This window comes from Leuciscus leuciscus (genome assembly GCF_965113295.1).
Source record: "Leuciscus leuciscus genome assembly, chromosome: 20".
Lineage (NCBI taxonomy): Eukaryota > Metazoa > Chordata > Actinopteri > Cypriniformes > Leuciscidae > Leuciscus > Leuciscus leuciscus.
In genome coordinates, this window is record NC_138744.1 from 12,872,585 (window position 1) to 12,894,239 (window position 21,655).

Genomic DNA, 21,655 nt, shown 5'->3' on the forward strand with positions numbered 1-21,655 from the left:
AGGTAAGAACACACCTGGGAAAGCTACAAAACGAACTAAACATCATCTGCAGTGTAAGAGCCGGCAAGAAAAGACTTCACTCACGGTCCCGCCGATTTGTTGAGCGGCCCGCATCTGGGATGGGGAGAAAAAGAGGCCGTCAACTCCATCATGGCCCATCCATAAATGATGAGCAATTTGCATTATGAGACATTCAATTAAGACTAAAGAGAGAAAAAAAGGAGGAGCGGAGAGACAGAGGGAGTCTGTAACAGAGTGAGAGAGAATTACAAAGCTCGAAATTTAAGTGGGCTCCATCCAGCATTCCAGTGATGTCCCTTCTCATTGATCCTTCATTAGTTATTTATGTGGCGTTAATGAGGGCTGAATATGAGGGGAGAGTGTGTGGGTGGTGGTGCCAGGCCAGAGTTTTTTGATCACTTGTATTTAGTTCCAGAAGAGACGGCTGGTGTAAAACAGCCGCTAGAACAGCACTGACAGCCCCTTGCTTGGGTTTGGACTAGCTTAACTAATATAAAGCAAAAGCAGGTTTCGCAACACACGCGGAAAGATCCAGCCTGTTAAAAACACAGGGAGATAAGAGAAAATTCAGTCTCACGTCCAATTGGACTACCCAAGGGCTGTAACAGTACTTAACCTTGCACGTTAAATATTCAATGGCTTGTATGAATATTCATCGTTTTCAAACATGATTGGCAACTGATATTCATCTAAAACATTCTGGTTATTCCTAACATTCATAATGTGTATGATTAGTACATAACTACATACATAATAGTGTGAAGATGAAAAAATACAAGTCAGATTCTCCCAAGGTTTTTTTTCTCCATTAGGTCACCTGATGGAGTTTTAGGACACCATTAGGTCACTTGGAGTTTTTCGGTTCCTTGCCACTGTTGCCTTTGGCTTGCTCAGTTGGGGATATGTTGGGGATATTTAATTAAATTTTATCAATCAATAAATTCCACTTGAAACAAACCTTGTTATATTATTTTAATTTAATACTGTGAAGCTGCTTTGATACAATCTGTATTGTGAAAAGCGCTATACAAATATACTTGACTTGACATTAGCAAAGTTTCTGCAAAATTTTGCAGGCAAAAAAGTCAATAGTGTCAATAGTGTGCTGATGTATGAAGCACAACTCGCAAAGCCATTTTCAAACCAAACAGCTGTCTATTGGTCAAGGGTGCGAATTCAAATGACCAACTGAACCCGATGTGAAATCTACGTCGGGACATCTTTCACAAAATTCCAAATGACATGGATTCCTATTGAAATGACTAGATTTACCCTGTGAAATATTGCAGATAAATGGTCAATGTGACAGCCCCTTTACATTGTTAATGTTGTTAATGATTGGTTTTTGATTTGTTACAGTCATTGCTATAATTTTGTGTCTCTCATCCTTTTTTACGGCATCAGGGTCTACTTGGGTTTACATGTTTTAATAAAAAATAAAAAAACATAATAAAAAAATACATAGGGCTGGATGATTAATCGAAAAGTAATCGAAACCGAAATTCAGAGCCTATAACCGACGTAATTTTACCAAGTCGGTTATTTCGTTTTTTTAAATGCTATTAATATTTCCACCCACTGTGTGTTAATGTACTTTCCCCTTAAAACATATTACCGCGTGTGTAGTCACGTGACTCCGCCCCGTCCAGTCTGCGACATTGAAGCAACTGAACTCAAACACAGAGTCAACTCAGCAACAGCCGGAGCCGCTTGTACCAAAGAAACACGCAGTGTCCGTCGTTTGGACACATTTTGGCTTCAATAAAGAACCGAACAAACTCAAGTCAAATACAAACACTGCAGAAAAACTGTTATAGCGACCAAAGGTAATACCACCAATCTGTTTCAACACTTGGAGCACAATCACATTACTGAATATGAACAGTGCAAACAGTGCATTTGATTAAATTGTTTGAAATATTTAATAAATAAGCATTAATAGCTATCTGTGTGTTTCCTTATTTTAGAATCACAAAGATAGGATTATGCACTCTTTCATTAGAAAAAATAACCGTGAACATATTTACAGTATAAGCCTTGCCAGTGACATATGAGAAAGAAAAAATAAAATAAAATAATCGTTCAATAATCGTAATCGAGGTAACTGGTTCGATTAATTGCGATTATGATTTTAGCCAAAATCGTCCAGCCCTATATATATAAATGTGATATATATATGTATAAATGTGATATACATATATATATAAATGTGATATATATATGTATAAATGTGATATACATATATAAACGTGATATACATTTGACTTTTTATTGGATAAATAAGGTAAGTGTGAGGAAATTACAATGGAGAGAGGAAGAAATCAGGATATGAGAACATGTCATCCTCAAAGAGTCGCCATGAGTGCACTCTGGCTCAATCTATTGGCTAACCCTTGTGCCAGGACTTAGATTAAAAGTAATTGTTTTAAGAGCTTTTGGAGGTGACAATGGCCAGTTGAAGGGCCATATTTACACTAGGCCTTGGTAGTTCCATGTCTGGCCCTAGCCACTAAAAACATTAATTCCAAAAATAGCCCTAGCGTGCATGTCCCGTCATCACTGTGATTTTTCAGAAAACCCTAGGGGACAGAAAGAAAACACCCAATCACACGCTAGCTTTTGTTTACCCTCTGCATTTTTCCCAAGATCTAAGGCGCTCTAGGGTTGTGGGAACACACGCGCTGCTATCTCCAAGTAGCCCAAACAGCTGACAGTTTACAGACGTCTGAAGCACAATGACATTAGCTGGCTTTTACACAGCAAAGTGAGGAAAGCTGTGAGAGACAGCACAGCAGATTCAGACGTTTACACCTTCTAAATATCCTCCTCACCCCCTCTGAGAGAGAGCTTGACACTTTTTTTGTTTTTGATCATTGAATCTCAGTCAGAATGCATTTGATCATATTAAAAGCTAGTCACCGATCCCACTGAATCACTAAAACCACATTTGGAGGAGGTTTGGTCAAAGATGGATTCTGACCAGAGTTAACAAATATGTAAATGCTAAAGCATTTTTGCTGAAAAGCCAAAATTTGTGTTTGTCTATTTTTATCTGTTGTCAAAGCATTGTGTTGTAAGTTCTTGCCTTTTTTCTTTTTATTCTGCTCTCATAACGTGAAAAAGAAATGCTTCGATCTGGTCACCTGATTTATTGAAGAACATCCAATTAATTATTCCACTGGACTACACCAGGAATCTCTTTTTTATCTCCCCAAATCCTCAGTCACGTCTCACGGGAATTATTTTCCCCTCTTTTCTTCACTTTTGATTCCTATTAGCATCCTTTACTGTGGCAATGTTTCTAAAGTAGGAGAACATCGGAAAGATGGAAAGCTTTCTGAATTATCTGTCAGTATTTTGCTTTCCATTTTGCTCGGGTAACAGTGATTGTATCTCTACCCGACCACACTGGAGACACATTGGAATGCAAGATAGAGAATATTTAGATACTATCCGATATGAAACGCATATTAATGCCAGGTAGAGTGAGTAGTGAAAGCGATGAAGACTTATCGAACCTGGCATTCTGATTGGCTTCAATGTCAACAGAAGACACTCTCTCACTATCTTCCTCTGTACACACAGAACAAATGCAACACAACCATGACCTCCTCTAGCATTTTCCAGCTCCTCTGAGAGTGTGTGTGTGTTTGAGGAGAATAAAACGCTACAGGTCAAACTGCTGTCTAGCAAAATCATAAACTCAGCGGCCAAGTCCCCTAGAGCACTGTCTTTAAAACACCATAAACCCTGTCATTAAAACGCCATTGAAATAGTGCAATGCAAAGTTCATCGTATAACACAGTGTTTCAAAGTCTTGTTTTGCACAGCACACAAAACCTGTGCTTATTTTGGCACCAATTATAGATACAAGTATTAAAACTCTGCTCAATACTGATAAGCCGATAATTATTTGCTATTTATTGATTGTTTTAATTACATTTCTATTGTATTTAGCCTAAAAAAATAAATGAACAAAAAAATTAACAATAAAGAAAAATATTAACTATTTTAAATGCTAGATGTGTATTTAGGAATCAAAACAATACAATGTGCAGTATGAAAAATTAATTTTGAGATTTACTAAATATTACATTTAACAGTGTTATTTAGTTATTAGTGTTATTAGAGTGTAGCTATTATACTGTTTAAAAAAAACTGTAATGCTGATAACCAACATTCAATCCATAAACATTCATATATCAATGCCATGCATCCCCATGTGGCCGTCATAAAAAAATATAAAAAAATTATATATATTTTCTGTAAAACATTGCATAAACAGTGTTTGCATAAAAGAATAATGTGGACCTAACGTTGCAGTTATGCTGTGAAATGGACCTAATGCTGCGCTGTCAATCTGTGCTAGCAAGTCAGTCTCACCCCGTTGTTCACTCCCATTTCTCTCTGATGGACGTGTGAACATCATTCGCTCACCGCTAAATGGAAGTTATTGATTACAGTGTTCTGTCTGTCTGCCGGCTGCTCCACAGAGTCAAGGGCAGATCGACAGTAGACACAGGGCTGCACACGTGGCCTTGCAGGAAACACAATGTGCTCAATGCCCAGAGCAGGAGCCTCAGGGCAGGTGAGATCACCGCTGCTCGCTCTTTCACACAGGCTCGAGTATTGTGCAATTGCCGCCGCAGGCAATTTTTCCCCCATTACCGTACAGCAAAAATGCTTTACATCAACAACTCTGTAGCATCTCGGGTCCGCACTGTACATCTACTCAAACAGATATTACGCCAAAAGCAGACTACTTAGTGGCTATGAAACGCTGACCAAAACCTTTTGCTTAAGGCTTTTGAATATTTCAAAAGTTTGTGGTACCAAAATACCTAGCTTATTTCTGCCTACTGCATGTTATGCAACTCCTTTGCGAAAGTCTCTGGCCCTTTCACACCTTCCTTGTTTGGTCCGGATTTTCAGACTTTTCAGTTTGATCCGAATCAAAATTACAGGTGTGAAACCTCCCCTGGACCACGGTCCGGAACAAAGGTTCGGTTCATTTCTAGTGTGAAAACATTTTCTGTATGGTTTGGACTTTCAGACCATTTACAGGAAGTTCCGGTGGTTCTCGCAGGATTGCTTGCAGACTTCTGCTGGCGACGATAACATGTTCGCACAACGAGGACGTTCATTTGAACTAGCCTCGAGTATAGTTGGTGCAGCAGGTAGTAATGCCGTAATTATAACAGTATAGTGGCAACGATATGGGTCTGTTCATTCATTCTAATTGTTCAATATGTAATTAACAAAAAATGGCTTGCCAAGTGAAAAGCGCATTTAGATCTATGGGACTTCGAGAAATGTCAAATAAGTATTTTCTTGTGCTTTTTTAGTTACAATGACTTTTAAAGAGACTTTCACAAACACAACTTTATTTACCGAAAGCTTACAGAGGAGCATTCAGGTTTCTCAGACTCACTTAATATGTCTCTCCATCTAAACTCTAAATAAACTCACAAAGGAGCTGATGTTCTCTACTCCTGGCATTGAGTGCCAAACTCCACATTAAAACCTCTCGCACCACTGTCTATGGCAATTAGAGTGCCATGAAACCGGTGCTCTACACTCCAGAGAGAGAGAAAAAAAAAAAAAACAGTCTCCATGGTAACACAGATGGTGGTCCACAGTTTTAAGCATTTCAATTTGAGACACTTTTGTCAAAAGCATCAAGCTTCAGAAGGCACCTCTGGACTTGAAAGAGACAGCGAGAGAGAAAAGTCTCTCTTGAGCCTCGAATGTCTGTCCTAAGGCCGTCATTACAACGGCTGTGAGCTGGTATAAAACTCTAAACAGGAAATAAATGCTCTGAGATTGTGGGTAACAGAGGCCGCAGGCTTCACTGACTATAAACGCCGGTTTCGGAAAAGAGATCATTTTATATTTGTGGGTGGAAAACGGTTCGAAAAGCAACAATGCTAAAGCAGAAACTCCAGACGAATCAGATCTGAATCAAACAGGAGGTATAAATCATGAATGAAAGGACGAAGTAACCTGCTGACCATCTGTCTGGCCTTAGCCATTAAGGATCTGAATGAGCATACAACTTAAGATGTTGCCCCAAAGGCACATGTAGGCGATCCGAAAAGGAACCCTTTAGCAAAATGTTAAACCCTCCAAATAAAGAGATTTCTTCGTTCTTCATGTGCTTCATGTTCATCTATTAAGCCTATTATTCCTATTCATCTCGATCTTTATCAGTCCAGCCCATTCACCTTTGCTCTTTGGATTGGCCTTCGAAGACATCTACATCCAACAACAGAAACACAAAGATACCATACCTATACCATAACACTAAGATGAAAGAAAAGATATCCCACAACATCCCAAACAGAGGATGAGCTCACATACACCCACACACAGTCGATATTATCGAACATGCAGTGGTCTTTGTGGTGGGAGATTTAGTGACATTACCTACCAGTGACAGGCCTCATTGTGAGGTCATTCATCACATTCGCGTGTGCGGGTCGTCGGGCACGCGACCCATGATTGCAAAAAGACACTCAATCACACTTCGGTGTAGCGATCACACACACACAAAAAAAAAAATCAATTCACCTGTGTACATTTGTGTACGTGTGTCGACTATCGAAGCCATTGTGCCGCTTCACCATGTCCTTGAGGAACCAGATTTGCAGATGATTACAAATGGACAAGAAGTACATAAGCTCTCTCACACAAGCAGCAGTTTCTGAAATAGCCTACATTTCAGTCAAGGTCTCAGTCCCAAGTAGCTGATTTCCTGCAAACTTCTTAGCATTAGACGCTTGGAATATGAGGAAGAGGAAGAGAAAGGCTGCTTTGTTCTCCATCATACCAAAAAGCAATTAGTACAGTAATCCTGTCCCAGCAGGCCTTGGGGGAGGGCTGTATGTAAATGACCTGAAACAGGAGAGTGAGATGAAGTAAATTAGCTCCAGGCTGAGGGTAATAAATAAATATCCATGCTGATTAAAAACTCACTAACACGTCTCTCCAATGCAGGTCAGCTATGTTCAGTGGGCAGAGAGGGGGAAAAAATGAATGTCTAATTTCCCTTTCTCAAGGTGACCTTTCATGTCCAATAAAAAGATATATAACAATTTCTTCAGGCTTTAGACACCACACATACGCATTCATTAAGCCTTCAAATGTGCTGACAATGAAGAGCGCAGCTTGAAATGAAGATTCATAAATAATGTTATTCCTAATAAAAATTCTCTTCTGCTATGACTTTCTGGATTAAACCATTGATCTCCTGGATGTGTCCTCCTACCCTATCAAAACTGGGGAAGCTGCTTTGATGAATAGCTTAAGCTAATAAGTGGTTAAAAAACAGTCAAGCTACTCTTCAAAAAAGTAGTTAGCTATACTACAAGCTACTACCAAGATATCAAATGACATTAAAAAGCATTTGAAAAGTTTTATTAACACAAGCCCAAAGAATACTGCCCTACAAGGCAAAAGACATTAACTCGCTAGAGTATGGAACTGAGAACAATGACTTTAAAGATTTTTAGTTGTCCCGCCAAATTAATTATAGGTAGGACTAGGGTTGGGCATCGTTTTGATTTGAACGATTCTGATTCCGATTCCGATTCTTCATTTCGATTTCGGTTCTTTTCGATTCTCGATTCCGATTCTTTGAGGGGTGGAGTCAAAACCGGTGGAGTCACAGGCTCATTTCACAGAGGAACATTTTATTTTGATTTAGTTTTAGTTTTGGGAGCTGCAGCCCACGTGGGAGAAAATTAGGAATGCCTCTGCACCAGACCAAAAAACAGATTTATGCAGAACTTGCACCCTGGTCTGTACTCTCTGGACATAACTAATTCAATGTATAAAAGCTCACTTTAAAACACCATTGATTTGTATCATATTCCGGTCGCGGTTTAAAATGGTTTTAAGTAAAAAAAAAAGATGTTGAAATATGTTATATTTAGCATTTTATATGCAGCTAATAGCTACCTTGCTTAGCACGTATACTATAAACATTCTCTATTCATTTAAAAAAAATACCTCATATCACGTTGGTCCACGTGAGATGATTGACAGCTGTACAGCGAATGAGAGAGCGCTGATATCATAAACTGACGCGAATCATTTTACAAACATGTGATGATAAATCATTATTTCTCCAAATATGCGCACCATTGGATTAAGAGCCCTGGCGGATGCTGTTTATTGCATGTATGTGAACACAAATAAACCGGAGAAGACGTGAATGACGCTTTATGAGTGATGATTTCTATTCAAAATAACAAACATTACAGATTAATTATTTTGCACTCGATCCTGGCAACGTTACTAACGTTGGTCGCGCAGGGTTGCCTGAGGAGGACGAGACAGTGGACCAGCGCTCAGAGACAGTGGACATATGTCGAACACGCTACACTCCTTGTAAATTTTGTACACCATGCAGGCGTAACGTTAGGTGTTTAGTCATATTTGTAGTGCATCCGCCCGTGCAAGAAATAAGTTTGTCACATGTGTTGCACTCTGCCGACCCAGGCTTTTTTAAGGTGAAATAAAGCCACACTTTTGAGCGCCGCTTACCGTGCTCCATGCCTGCAACAGAACAAGCGGGCGCGGCAAGCACTTCCGGAAATCCAGTGGCCACTATGGAAACCAAAACTTGCAAGTTTGGAACCGATGATCGGAATCGAAAACAAATTTTCTAAACGATTCCAATGGCATCGTTATTTTTTAAACGGTTCCCAGTTGGAACCGGTTCTCGATGCCCAACCCTAGGTAGGACACTGGAAATCTGGCAATTAGATGTTTTAGCAATGAAAATTATCTACATAAAAAAAATCTTGAGCTCAAACTTGACTTTTGACCACTATTTTAAAGTTACTGTACTCTGCCTTTGTATTGTCAGCAAAAAGTAATAAGTCATGCCAAGGCAAAAGGCAGTAACTTCCACATTATCAATATTTGGTTGCTGATCACCATTATAAAATCATTATAGTAACACCTGTATAAAATCAAGTGATCATGGCATTTATTTTGTATGATTTACAATTACTTATAGCCTTTTCGCTACGCATTATAGACTTTTTTTCTTTTCTTTCAGGGACCAGATGCAACTGAGTCCTGCTGACTTCAACATTCACATGAGTCTCTGTATATGAACATGGTAAAGTGAAAATCAAACACCTTGGAAATGAAAGGTATGTACAATGTTTTTAGGAATGGCACAAAGTTCTCTGTCTTTGGATCATTGTTTTCAATGTGCTCTTTTGTCATTTGTTGTGTATCTTTGGATTATGTTGTGTTGTAAATAAATCCAAACAATCTAAAAGCCATTCTTTTTTAAATCTCCTCATTCTTTGTGCAAGGTTGCTCTGAATGACAGGGCCTGAGCGCTCCTAATAGGGCAGTTAGGGGAGTGTCTTTGTCTTTCTCAGGTGTTAAAGGCTTACATATTAATGAGATGATCACGCCTCTTCGCATATGGCTTTCTCGCACAAAACACGTCTTAGAAATTTTAAATCAATATATTGTCTTATCTGAATGAGCAGTCAGGGTGATTTTCACATAGTTTTGGAGCAAATATTCTAGGCTACGTGATACAATTTTCAAAAGTCTTGTGAATAAATAATCAGTATGGGTTTCATGGCCTTATTTCAGTGACAATTTTTTGGGGTATTTTCACAAACCACGCATAAATGTCATTATCTCAAAACTACAAACTTTTACATACATGTTGCTGATATATTATTGTAGCAGAATTTGTGCTAAATACAGTGTAATAAGACTTTAGCCATGACAATGTCACAAGTAACAGAAATAAGCACAAATGTCAGAGCATGTCAGAACACCTCCAGGGCCAGAAAACAGCTCAGACCTCAGAGGGTTAACAAATATGATGCTATTAATTTGTATCACTACAAAAAGAACGCAAACATTCTGCAGAGAGGCTTGCAAAGGGACTCAAAGGAATCAGTTAATCTTTTTAATAAATAATAATCATTTAAATTAACCATTACATAAATGAATTATAATTCCCAATGCTTTATATGAGAGTGGATGTTTTGGTAGCTATGTTATTATATTTGGATGCATAAGATCCCACCCGCCCTTCAGAGCGTCACCAAAGCCCCGCCTTCTTAGGCCATGTCCACACTAATATGTTTTCGTTTGAAAACGCATCTTTTTCTCTCCGTTTTGGCCTTCCGTCCACACTGAGACGGCGTTTTTATTAATGAAAACAAAGCTTTTTGAAAACGCACTCCAAAGCGTATACATTTGAAAACGCCGTTTTTGCGTCGTAGTGTGGACTGTGAAACCGGAGGGATTTAAAAACGATGACGTAAATTTAGTCATGTGACGCATATTGTACCAATAGATATTCATGTTTATACCAGTATTGTGCCTGTTATGTGCTATTCACTTTCACACTGTTGCTAAAAAAATATTCTACATTGCACACTCTTCATATCACAGTCCTGCAAAGATGACAGAATTTAGCCTACTCACATTTGCTGTCCTGCGGTGATACATGAGAGCAGTCGCGTTTTAGACCAAACATATGGTGTCTGCGTGCGACCTGGACGCATCAGTGAATGGTGAGATATTTTACTAAATAAAATTATCCTGTCAGAAGAATTGCGCGATAACTATATTATTTATTTTTCCATCTGAATCATATCAGTGAGCTTTTGTGGGGTTTTACACATGCGCAGTAAAGGTGAATTGAGCGTTTTCAGGCGTTTTTCAAAAGTTTCTCATCCACACTGAAACGTCCGAAAACGCTTGAAAACGCTAGTGTGGACGGAGAGCGTTTCTAAACGAAAACGCCGTTTTCAAATGTATCCGTATTAATGTAGACGTAGCCTTAAAAACACATGAATGCACACAGCAGAGAGCAAATAAAAGCGTCACGAGAGACGGCGTTAAATTACCTCATGACTCAAAGCACATAACATTACAATAATAATGAAACAACTCAAAGAGCACTGACCTTTACCACCTGACTGCTGCAGAGTCATTTCGGCGTTGATAGTGTTGCCATTGAAACGCATAAATTCGAGTCACAGGTTTCCATCTCTTCCAAACTATGCCGTGAATGCAGCATAAGCTTTTTGTTTTGGTTCAGGAGGAACTGTAAAAGGTGGCTGCTGTTTCGGTGCTCAGTGACTGAGGTCTGTCTCTAACCCTGGATAGCATGAAACGTGCTGATGACGTGTGATGACGTGAGCAGGGTGCACGGAGGTATGGAAATACATACGTTGACAGGTATGTAGGACTTTGTACCATTGCATTCGGATCGAATTCAATGATTGGACTAACATTTTATGGTCCTACACTTTCCACAGACGATATTTATATACACATATAAATGCAGTTAACCATGTGAAGAGACTTTCAATCAGCATAACAAAAAAAAAATTCTGGAAGAAATCACCTACCCTGCCTTATAGTATTATGGCCAACAGCAGCATTTAACTAAATATTAATCCATTTTGTAAGATTATTGTAATTAATATTATATTGTTTTGTATATGGCAACAAAGGGTAGACTTAAAATGCAGCACATGAAACAAAAAGATTGAAATGAATCAGTGAATATAACTCAACTAAAAATAACATGACAAACTATCCGAGTGAACCGATTCCCTAAAACAAATCAGACTTCATCATGTTTGGGCATAAAGCAGAATAAGTGTTTGTGTACTCTGATGTTTGCACACACAAAAGATGTAGCATTTTATTGCATTGCTCTGCCAGAACTTTTAGTTCTTTACTCCCCAACACCGGCTCATACAAGGGCAAAACAAAATTTTCTTTGGAGGGAGAATTCAGACATGATATATTGTTGATGTGGGAACCAAAGTGAGCTCGTGAAATGCACTTCACTTACTTAATCAGTGGCCTTGCCCTGCGCTGTCAATATGGCTGATCACACCGGTTTTTCCACATTACGTTAACAACTTCATGAGCTCTGCTGAGCACAGTATTAATCTCTGGTGAAACCCCGCTTTACACCCTGATCGATACACGCAGTCTGTCCTGCCTGCGGCGCGAAGACTGTGGGAACCACTTTTTTTGGAATCCGGTCAAAACTTTTACCACGCATTTCACACACACGGGATTGAAATGAACATTGGCTATTTTTAAGATGTAGCACCCTTAAAGAGAAACAATGTGGCCAAAGTGAGAACAAATGGAACAGAACAAAAGCATAGAAAACTTATCAGAGGCAGCCAGCTTGGCAGAACAAATGTACATTGAAACACAACAGGTAGAAATCACAGAAAAACAGCAGTTGTGTTGCAAAGCTTAACCAAGGAGTCATTCTACCTCAACATAAAACACGTCTGTATGTGGGCGTCTGTAATGTAACATGCTATTTTGCAACCAGACCTGCAATTAGAGAACGGAAGTTTAACCAGTTTTGCCACTTTTTTTGTAATAAAAAAAAATTCTCACTCTCTCGAAAAGGTACGGAACTAATCCAGCTCGCTGGGAGGCCACTTAAGCTAATTGGCAGGCTTTGTGGGCATGGGTTGGTACTCAAAATAGCTGAGACCACCTTCCTTCACATCTTATATAAATGGCTCCTTCACCACCATCATCGCCTTATTCCAATCAGGCCTTTAAAGGAGCCAGGCCTCCCCCACAAAGATGGTGAAGTGCACTGTTAAATTAGAGTAATGAGACAAATGACTTGAGAGCAAATGAAGGAGAAAGTGATTGAAGAAGGAATTAGAAGTGAAGGAAAAGATCTGAATAAGTCACTTTCATGCATCCATTGTGTCTTGATCCAGACGCTAGTTCAGTAATGCACTTGCCAGGGAGTTTGGTTGTTTAATTCACTGAAATGTCCGTGCCCCAGAATCAGATCTGCATTGCTGATATTTATTCCTTTTTAAGTCATTCAAGTCATTTATTTTTGTGCTCTTTCATTCCTAAATTGAATGACAGGAAAACAATTATGAACTTTTAAATATTATAGGAATTTGTGTTATAGATTAAGTTTTAAAAGATGTTGGAGATAACGTTAAGCCAATAGTTTTTAAGTCATGGCTGATAATCACTAAAGTGTTCATACTAAAATGATACTATTTATTATGTCTAAATAAATTGAATTATAAATGAAAAGTAAAATGAATGCTTACAATGCTTGCATAAATGTGTAATTTAAAGTACATTTACGAACAATACCGATAAGCTGCAAATTATTTTCATGAGCTGGGCTTATATTAAAACATGCTAAAACAAGAATAAAAGAATATAAGAATAAAACTAAACTAACATTAATCAGTTAAAAAATCCAAGTGAATTTAGGAATCACAACATTATTATGTACATAATTTTATTTTTAGGTTTGCAGACGATTACTTTAAATTAGGTTTTAAATTATTAGTATTAAAGATAACTAAGTGAGCATTAGATGATTCTAAAAGTAATCAATGTAAAAATAAGAGACATGAGCATGCACAATTAATTACATATTCAATATCGATTGTTATTGATAACTCTCAAACTTGTATTGCTGGTAATTGCTGGTACAATTAATGCACAAAACTTGAAATTGTGACACAGTCTGCTTGCTAGTAATCGAGTAATCAGTGTCTCAATCTTTAGAGAATCAAGGACCTTGGCTAGTGCTTGAATTTGTTCACAATATCCTGATTTACGTCATAGGAAATTAGAGAGCAGAATGAGACCCAAGCAGGGTATTCAACTGGATTTAAGAGTCCATTGCGTAAATGAGGGCGACAGTGAAGTTAATGAGCACAAGAGTTGTTTACTTCAACAAACTTTTAAAAAGTACGGCAAGTTAAATTCCCAAGGTGTCCTCTCTGTCTGAGGTAAATCACAGTAGGGCGGTTCACATCTCCTAAGCGAGCCAAAGCCTTGTCAACACAGTCGCCGTTAAGCTAATTGCCTTTATAGAATCTCATTGGTGAAGAGATGTCTTCTCTTTCTGTCTTTGTAGAGGCAGACAGATCTGGCATCTAAAGGGCTGATGCACAATTCTTCAATGTTTTCAGCCAGGGTCACATATCATTGGCATAGCTGAGCCTGTAAAACAGAACATACTGCAAGACCATGAGGTAAGACGTCAAACTAAGCCAAGGACAAAAACAATGAGTTCAATAAGACATAGGGAGAGAATGAGATATTGTGCCATATTAATGAAGTTTCTAACAATGTGAAACATTATACGAGAGATATTTCTAGATCTGTTTTGCTTTGTAGTCTTTTCTGTCTATGATTAGGGAAAACAAGGTGGAATCTGAACCAAGATCTGCTGCTATTTTTCTATGAACACAGTGCCTGCCTCCCTCTGAGACATCTTGAAGCAAGCCTTTCCTTCATTTACATTTCGTGCAAGACAACAAATGTCATCCTCAAGGATCTCTGCATAAAACAAGCTGTATTAACCTCATTCGTTTCATTTTCATGAATTTGCCACTCCTTTGTGTTTGTGAATCCTCACAGCACCCGTTGTGGTGTCCCTGCCTCCCTGAGAACAACACGAGTTCAAACATCGGCATCACAGTGCATCCTCAGGTCCAATTCGAACTTTCTTTTTGGCCAGGTAATAAAGGTGAACAAGTTCTGGGTCAGTCTTACAGCTTGAAGAAATAAGTTGTTCAATTATATTTCCTCGGGCAGAACAGGAAGGTTAGGCAACTCCATTATAAATGTCTTTTATTGTTACTTTTGTTCAATTTAATGCATCTTTCTGAATAAAAGAAAAATATAATGAATAATAATAATATCAGATTTATTACAGAATATCAGATCAGTAACAATAAAAGACATTTTTAATGTTAAAAAAGTTATATTTAAATAAAAATGGTCATGTTGAACTTAAAATTCACAGAATCCTGAACAGTTTACACAAAACATTAAGCAGCACAACTTTTTTTTTTAAACATTGATAAGAATAAAAAGAACATCAAATCAGCATTTTAGAATGATTTCTGAAGGATCATGTGACACTGAAAACTATAGTAATGGCTGCTGATTCAGCGTTGCCATCACAGGAATAAATTACATTTTAAAATATATTAAAATAGAAATTTGTTATTTCAAATTGTAATATTTCACAATACTATTGTTTTTACTGTATTTTTGGTCAAATAAATGCAGTCTTGGTGAGTATAAGAGCATTTCAAAACCATTTAAAAATCTTATTGGCCCAACTTTTGAATGGTAGAGTATTATAATAACTTACTATAATAATCTGATCAAATTAAATAATTGTTTATTATAACTATTATTATTAAATAATAATAACAAAAATATTGTTAGATCTTAAAAATGATAGCTCTACAAAAATTTAGTTTATATATTTCAAACAAGAAATAAGAAACAAAAATTGTCAGTGAGATAAGAAAAGTACACTTAATTCAATACATTCTCTCATGTCTGATTTAAGTCTTTTTCGAACCAGCTTTAGCCTACAGTTGGTTCACCCTCCGCTTATAATAAAAAGTATCGAATACAGAAAAGACTTCTGACTATTACAGAGACATTAAATGTCTTTTATGACACATAGCTGCATAAAGAAATAGGATTGATCTGTTATTCACAGTTCTGCCTTCTGAAAAACTGAGAGACATAAAGAGAGAGGGAACAGTCATAATTCAAAGATGGCTGGTGATCTGGTGGTGGTGGTGGCAGAGGGGGTTAATCCCGGTCCATCTGCCTAACAACACCTCTCCCTCTCTCAGCGCAGGCCTTAGATCCACCTGCACTGAACCAGGGGCTCTCAGCTAAAGATTTGGGCTGACCTGCATGAAGGCTCCCTGCAGACTTTGCCTCCCTGTCTTCCAAATCGGCAATGCCTGACTTTGAAGTTTCCAGAAGGAGAGACACCGAGGGGCCTGCAATCTCACCAGCATGGCTGTTCTCAGGATTAAAGGGCACAGATGAGCCAGGAGGTGCTTCCTGGCTCCGAATGTGCAAGCTTTTTCCCCTCCCCAACACCAGTGCTGATGGATTAACAGACAAACTAAAGGCAGCAGAAAACACACACAATGCACAAACAAAGTGTAATGCGGCGCCAGGTCCTAAGAAATCAATTTGTGAATAATAACAGAAGGAGGGGGGACGCTGGTTTTGACCCTTCTTTTCTCCTCCTTCTCCTGCCACTCTGCTTGTTCTTTTAACACCATATTTAGTTCTGCACCCCCAAAAAACTAAATTTGAATAATCACTTAGCTTCTTATAAAGCTTATAAAGCAATATTTTGTATCCAGTATTTATTTTACTGCCGTTTTATTATTGACATACATTGCTGTGAAAAAGTATTTACCCCCTGAGCAATTGCCAATTTGGAGAACAAAACAATATTGCACAAAGGGAAGCCAAGAGAAAATTTTATTGGATGAAATTGGCTAACACAGACTCCCATCACCCCTGATAAAAAGTAAATGCCACCCTTAAATCTAATATCTGGCTAGACAACATTAAACAGCATCAACAGCAATCACCTTTAATTTGATCTGAGTCTTTGTTTCTTTGCAGTCCTTCAGATGTCAACATGACTCTGTGTTTTGGATTATTGCATCATACAATTACATTTCAGCTCACGGTCAGATGCTCGGACAATCTCTTAAAGAATTATCTAGTATATGGGACAATACAAGCTACTTTTCAATGATAAGTCACCGAGGCCACCACAGGCAGCAAAACGCTGTAGGCATCATGATCATATTATTACAATATACACTGCTGTATTTGCTTGACAACTGATACAGGTAGACAACCACCTTACAAAAAGTTACATTTTGACTCATTTGTCAATAGAATAAACCAAGGTTTGGGATCATCACATGCTTTATAACAAACATGATACAAGCTTTGATGTTCTTCTTAATGAACAGAAGTTTTTGCCTAACTACTATTCCATAAAGTCCATTTTTGCACATTCCCTTTCTAATTGCGGAGTGATGTAATGTGACCTTCACTGATGCGAGAGAAGCCTGTAGTTCTTTGAAAGTTTGTCTGTGATCATTTATGGCTTACCAGATGAGGTGCCACTGTGCCCTTTTAGAAATGTTGACCGCTTTTGGGAATATTCACCACTAATGCCTGGTTCAGATTACACAATTGTTTTGTCTGTTATGATAGTCACTGTGTCAGATTACACGATTTTGACTAGGGGGTCGACCGATTATCGGCGCCGATATTAAGCATTTTTATGGTTATCGCTATCGGCCATTTTCAAAACCGATTTGCCGATAAAATAATTACATTTTGAAATGCGTTATTTTTGGCTCTGACGCAGCCACCTCTGTCGGAACTCAACATTCTGTAGACTAGACTAATGTCCCCGCCCATCTGATTTGTTGGGAGTCACGAGTCCAGCCAATCAACGCGGAAAGCTGAAGGCACTGAAAGTTTTGCACTCTCACACCGAAAGCACTTGCTGACTAGAGCTGCTTCACTGATCACGCATCAGTTGTCTCCCAAAGTTAAGGCAGCAGCAGACTTTGCTGAAGTTGCAATAAATCACTACACTGAAGTTGCAAAACACCTCAATATAATAGGGCCCTGTGATTTCCGCGATGCAAAAAACACGGACGGAATCCAGTCATAAAAACGGAATTTACTGTATAAAGCGAAATGTCACAGAATTTGTCAACTTAAAAAATCTAATTAAAAAGCAGGTCAGTAAAAATCAAATAGAATTTCAAACCACAAAAATACTATTTCAATGAAATGAATCCTGTGTGTCTCGAAATGAATGGCGAAGACGCGTGATTTCATTTACCACACACCAGAGATGGGGACTCGAGTTTGAGACTCGGACTCGAGTGCGACTTAAGTCGCACACAGCGTGACTTCAGACTCGACTTGAGACTCGTCCTCGAAAGACTTCAGAATCGACTCGGACTCGAGCTGCGGGACTCGTGAACAATGTTTATTATTAGGAAACGTCTGACGAGCTCGCTGTTATTCCCCTCCCTCCGTTACCTATAACCTGCCTACGTAACTGCGGCGCGCGGTCACACATGAGAGGACAACAAACATTTCGACTGCACCGGCCGCTGGCCGCACTGTCACGCATTCACCGTGAGACTCACGCGATTGACACTTTTCACACGCTCTCACGACACACATCCATTTTCTCACGCACAGAAAAATCGCGAAGCAAAGAGGACAAGGAGACCGACAGACTAGACAGAGCAGGTACTTAATGATATAAAAAAAAATCTCAGCTCTCAAATTCTGTCAATTCTATTACGAAATTCAAACAATAAATACCGTTTTGGCGCTTGTAAATGTGACGTGACAGATCCCTAACGGCACGTGAACCGACCCTTTCTATTTGCTAATAGTAAATAAACACGACGCTGTTGAAAGATACAGTACAACTTACCGAAATGTATATTCCTCATACATGATATCGATCAATCAGTGTTTTTCAGTGTTTTTCATCCACGGAAAGGGGTCAATAAAAGTATATTTTTATAATAGTATTAGGGATGCACCGATCCACATTTTTTCACTTCCGATCCGATCCCGATACCTGAATTTGGATATCGGCCGATACCGATACTATTCCGATACCAGAGCTGTGTTTGATTTAATATTATTATTATCATTATTGTTTATTTTATATGTTGCTGAAATAAACTTCTCTCAACAGGCAAGTATGAATGATATGTTATGTACGTATGTATGCATGTATGTCCCAAAAGGCAACTTGAGGTAAGTATAAGGTCAGAAAAGGAAGTCAGAAAAACAGGAAAAATCCCATTCTGAAAAAAAAAAATGCAACTGTAAGGGTTTCAAATTGATTGTCATGTCAATATTTATTACATTACCAAAATGTCAAATACTTGCGTCTTGAAATATAAGAAAAGTGCAAGTGTAAACATCTTACACACACATTATCTGAAGGGTGATCCTCGCTCCGATGCATTAACTCTCTCGATGAATGCTCGATCAACATCAGCATCGTGCAAACAAACAAGCGGATTTCGCCTCAGATCCGCGTCGATTTCGCTTCAAACTTTTGCTTTTTACGCACGTCAATTTTTCTCTGGTCGCGCGAATGGATTCAAAATATTCAAGCGTCCAAATAGACGCGGTAGACGCGAATTTGACACGCTATTCGCGTTTGGTGTGAACGCACAGTAACGTGGTGCTTTTTTAAATGTTTGATTGCGTTCGTTGTGTTGTACGACGCGAGGGAGCTTTAAAGGCTCTGAATTACAGCTTTGCAAACATTGCATTTTGCTGTCTTGCTCTGCGGTGTTTCCAGTGTGAAGTATTTTCACACAGCGGACGTTGTTGGCTAGCCGCAAACTGTGGAATGGATTTCCTGAGCGGGGGCGTGTCTCATAACTCTGTGTCTCATTGAGCCGCGCCTCCGTTCAGGAAATCCATTCCACAGTTTGCAGCCAGCTAGCAGACTCGCCGGCGGGAATCACTTTTGGACTTTGGAGTCATTTCAGCAGACGTTAAAGCGAGCGCAGACATGACTCATGGATATCGGATATCTCAGCAGGTTGGATCGGGAAAATCCGATACGTGAATTACGCTGGTATCGGGTCCCGATACCGATACTGGATCGGATCGGCCCCATCCCTAAATAGTATATTTCACATCATTTGGTTCGTTGCAATAGTGTTTTGCATTCAGCTACAATGTGATGTTTTGCAGTTTTGCACTAAATAGGAGTATGTCAAATTTAGTTCTGTAAGTGTAAGGTATAACATTTTTATATATTTGGTCTTATAGCCCCACAGAGCCAGCACAATAGGAGCCAATGCCTTTCATTATAATTCAGCGACAAACAAGGGAGTCCTTTTTCTTCAGAAACTCAATTTATGGTCTGTACTGTATGTTCATGCTACAAGTCAAAATACAGATATTAACTTAAAAGTAAAGCATTCTTTGTGTTTTTGTCATGTTGCAATAGCCTGTTTACATTGAGTATACCAAAATCAAAGCTGATACTGTAATAAATAAAGGAGTCATAATAACATATTACATGCTTTGAATTCCTTATATATAGCTATGCAGTGTTCTAAGCAGCCTGGATGGGTCGCTGTACGTGATGCAACACTTATTATAACCACAATAGACTTGAGACTTGACTTGGACTCTAGCTCAAAGACTTGAGACTTGACTTGGACTCTAGCTCAGAGACTTGAGACTTGACTTGGACTCTAGCTCAGAGACTTGAGACTTAACTTGGACTCTAGCTCAGAGACTTGAGACTTGACTTGGACTCTAGCTCAAAGACTTAAGACTTGAGACTTGACTTGGACTCTAGCTCAGAGACTTGTGAGCATCTCTGCCACACACACACACACACGTTTTCAGCCTCAGCCGCATCATTATATGAGGACATAATTGCATAAACATCATCTCCATAGTCGCTTTATGAGCTTTTTAACGCTTCAACTGAGAAAAGCTACCGTCATATCATAAACACACAGAAACGCAAAGATCTCCACGGTAACCCGTTAAATTAAAAGTTCGGTTTTTCATAGGGCCCTAAAATTTTATTTTTGTTAAACTGTAAATAAATTGAATAAGTTTGATTATTTCAATTCATTAGAAATGCTTTTTGATTACAAAAATTGTATTTAACCATTAAAATAGAGTCTTTAAGTTTTATTATTATTAATGTTATTATTAACAGTTCTCAGATTTAAAGATATGTTTAAAAACATTTAAAGAAAGTATTTGTCAAAACCCTTTGTTATTCTTAATTTTGACATTAATGTACATTTTTACACTAGACATAGGCTATATATCGGTTCAAAATATCGGTTATCGGTCTACTTGATCTGTAATAATCGGTATCGGCCCTGAAAATCACATATCGGTCGACCCCTAAAATCTTGTTGTGTCGTGGACACTCAACTCAACTCAACTCAACTCAACTCAACTCAACTCAACTCAACTCAACTCAACTCAACTCACTCACAAATGAAACATGCTAGTCTTTTTATCGTGATGTCATGAAGCATCGCAGCAGCGACGTAGGTTGTCGCCCACTATGACACACTATACGAGATGAAATGATCAAATCTTGCGCCCCGACGCCCGTTATCGTTTACGAATCCCACCGACACCCTACGTCAAACGGATCGTGCCAAAATCGGGCTAAAATCGTGTAATCTGAACCAGGCATAAGAGTCTCGGACTCACTCAAACTTTTTTACAATAATTTTTGACTTTTTTTATAATATAACTGATTTATGAATTATATTTTTGACTTTTCACATAATGGCAATTGAGTTTCCCAGGTTTCCTATGCCTAAATTTTCATTGTGATTACTTTTTTCACGCCAAATGTACTTGAATGTGCATACAAAGACCATGATAAATACATATTTACAATCAACAGAACAAGTGCACCTGATTCTAGCAAGGTTTTTACAACTACCTCAGCCAAATGCTTATTGGTGGAGTGGATGGGTGGAGGGGGCAGGACTGATGGGCAGTTTGCCTGAGCTCAGTGCACAGCTGCAGGGCCTGCGGGCAGACAGATAGAGCCCCACTACAGCAGGTGCTGACATTAATGAGAGTGATAAACCATGAGAGAGAATTTATAAATCAGTAAAAAGCTATAGTGGACCAAACCCTCTGCTGGCATCTGCCCATTCTGCTGACCTGTGGTTAAATAAACCTATTATGAGGAGAAGAGTATGTG

General features: G+C 38.6%; 1 protein-coding gene across 6 annotated transcripts in view; it reads right to left on the minus strand.

Moving 5' to 3' along the window:
• The window catches only part of sema6cb (semaphorin 6Cb), a 154,784-nt gene that overhangs the window by 109,225 nt on the left and 23,904 nt on the right, over positions 1–21,655 (minus strand). The window contains exon 3 of one of the 6 annotated variants that reach the window (XM_082149740.1): positions 85–114. The exons of the other annotated variants lie outside the window; for them this stretch is intronic. The gene's annotated coding sequence lies outside the window, so the exon portion shown is untranslated. The remainder of the gene's footprint in view (positions 1–84; positions 115–21,655) is intronic. 6 annotated transcript variants of the gene reach the window in all.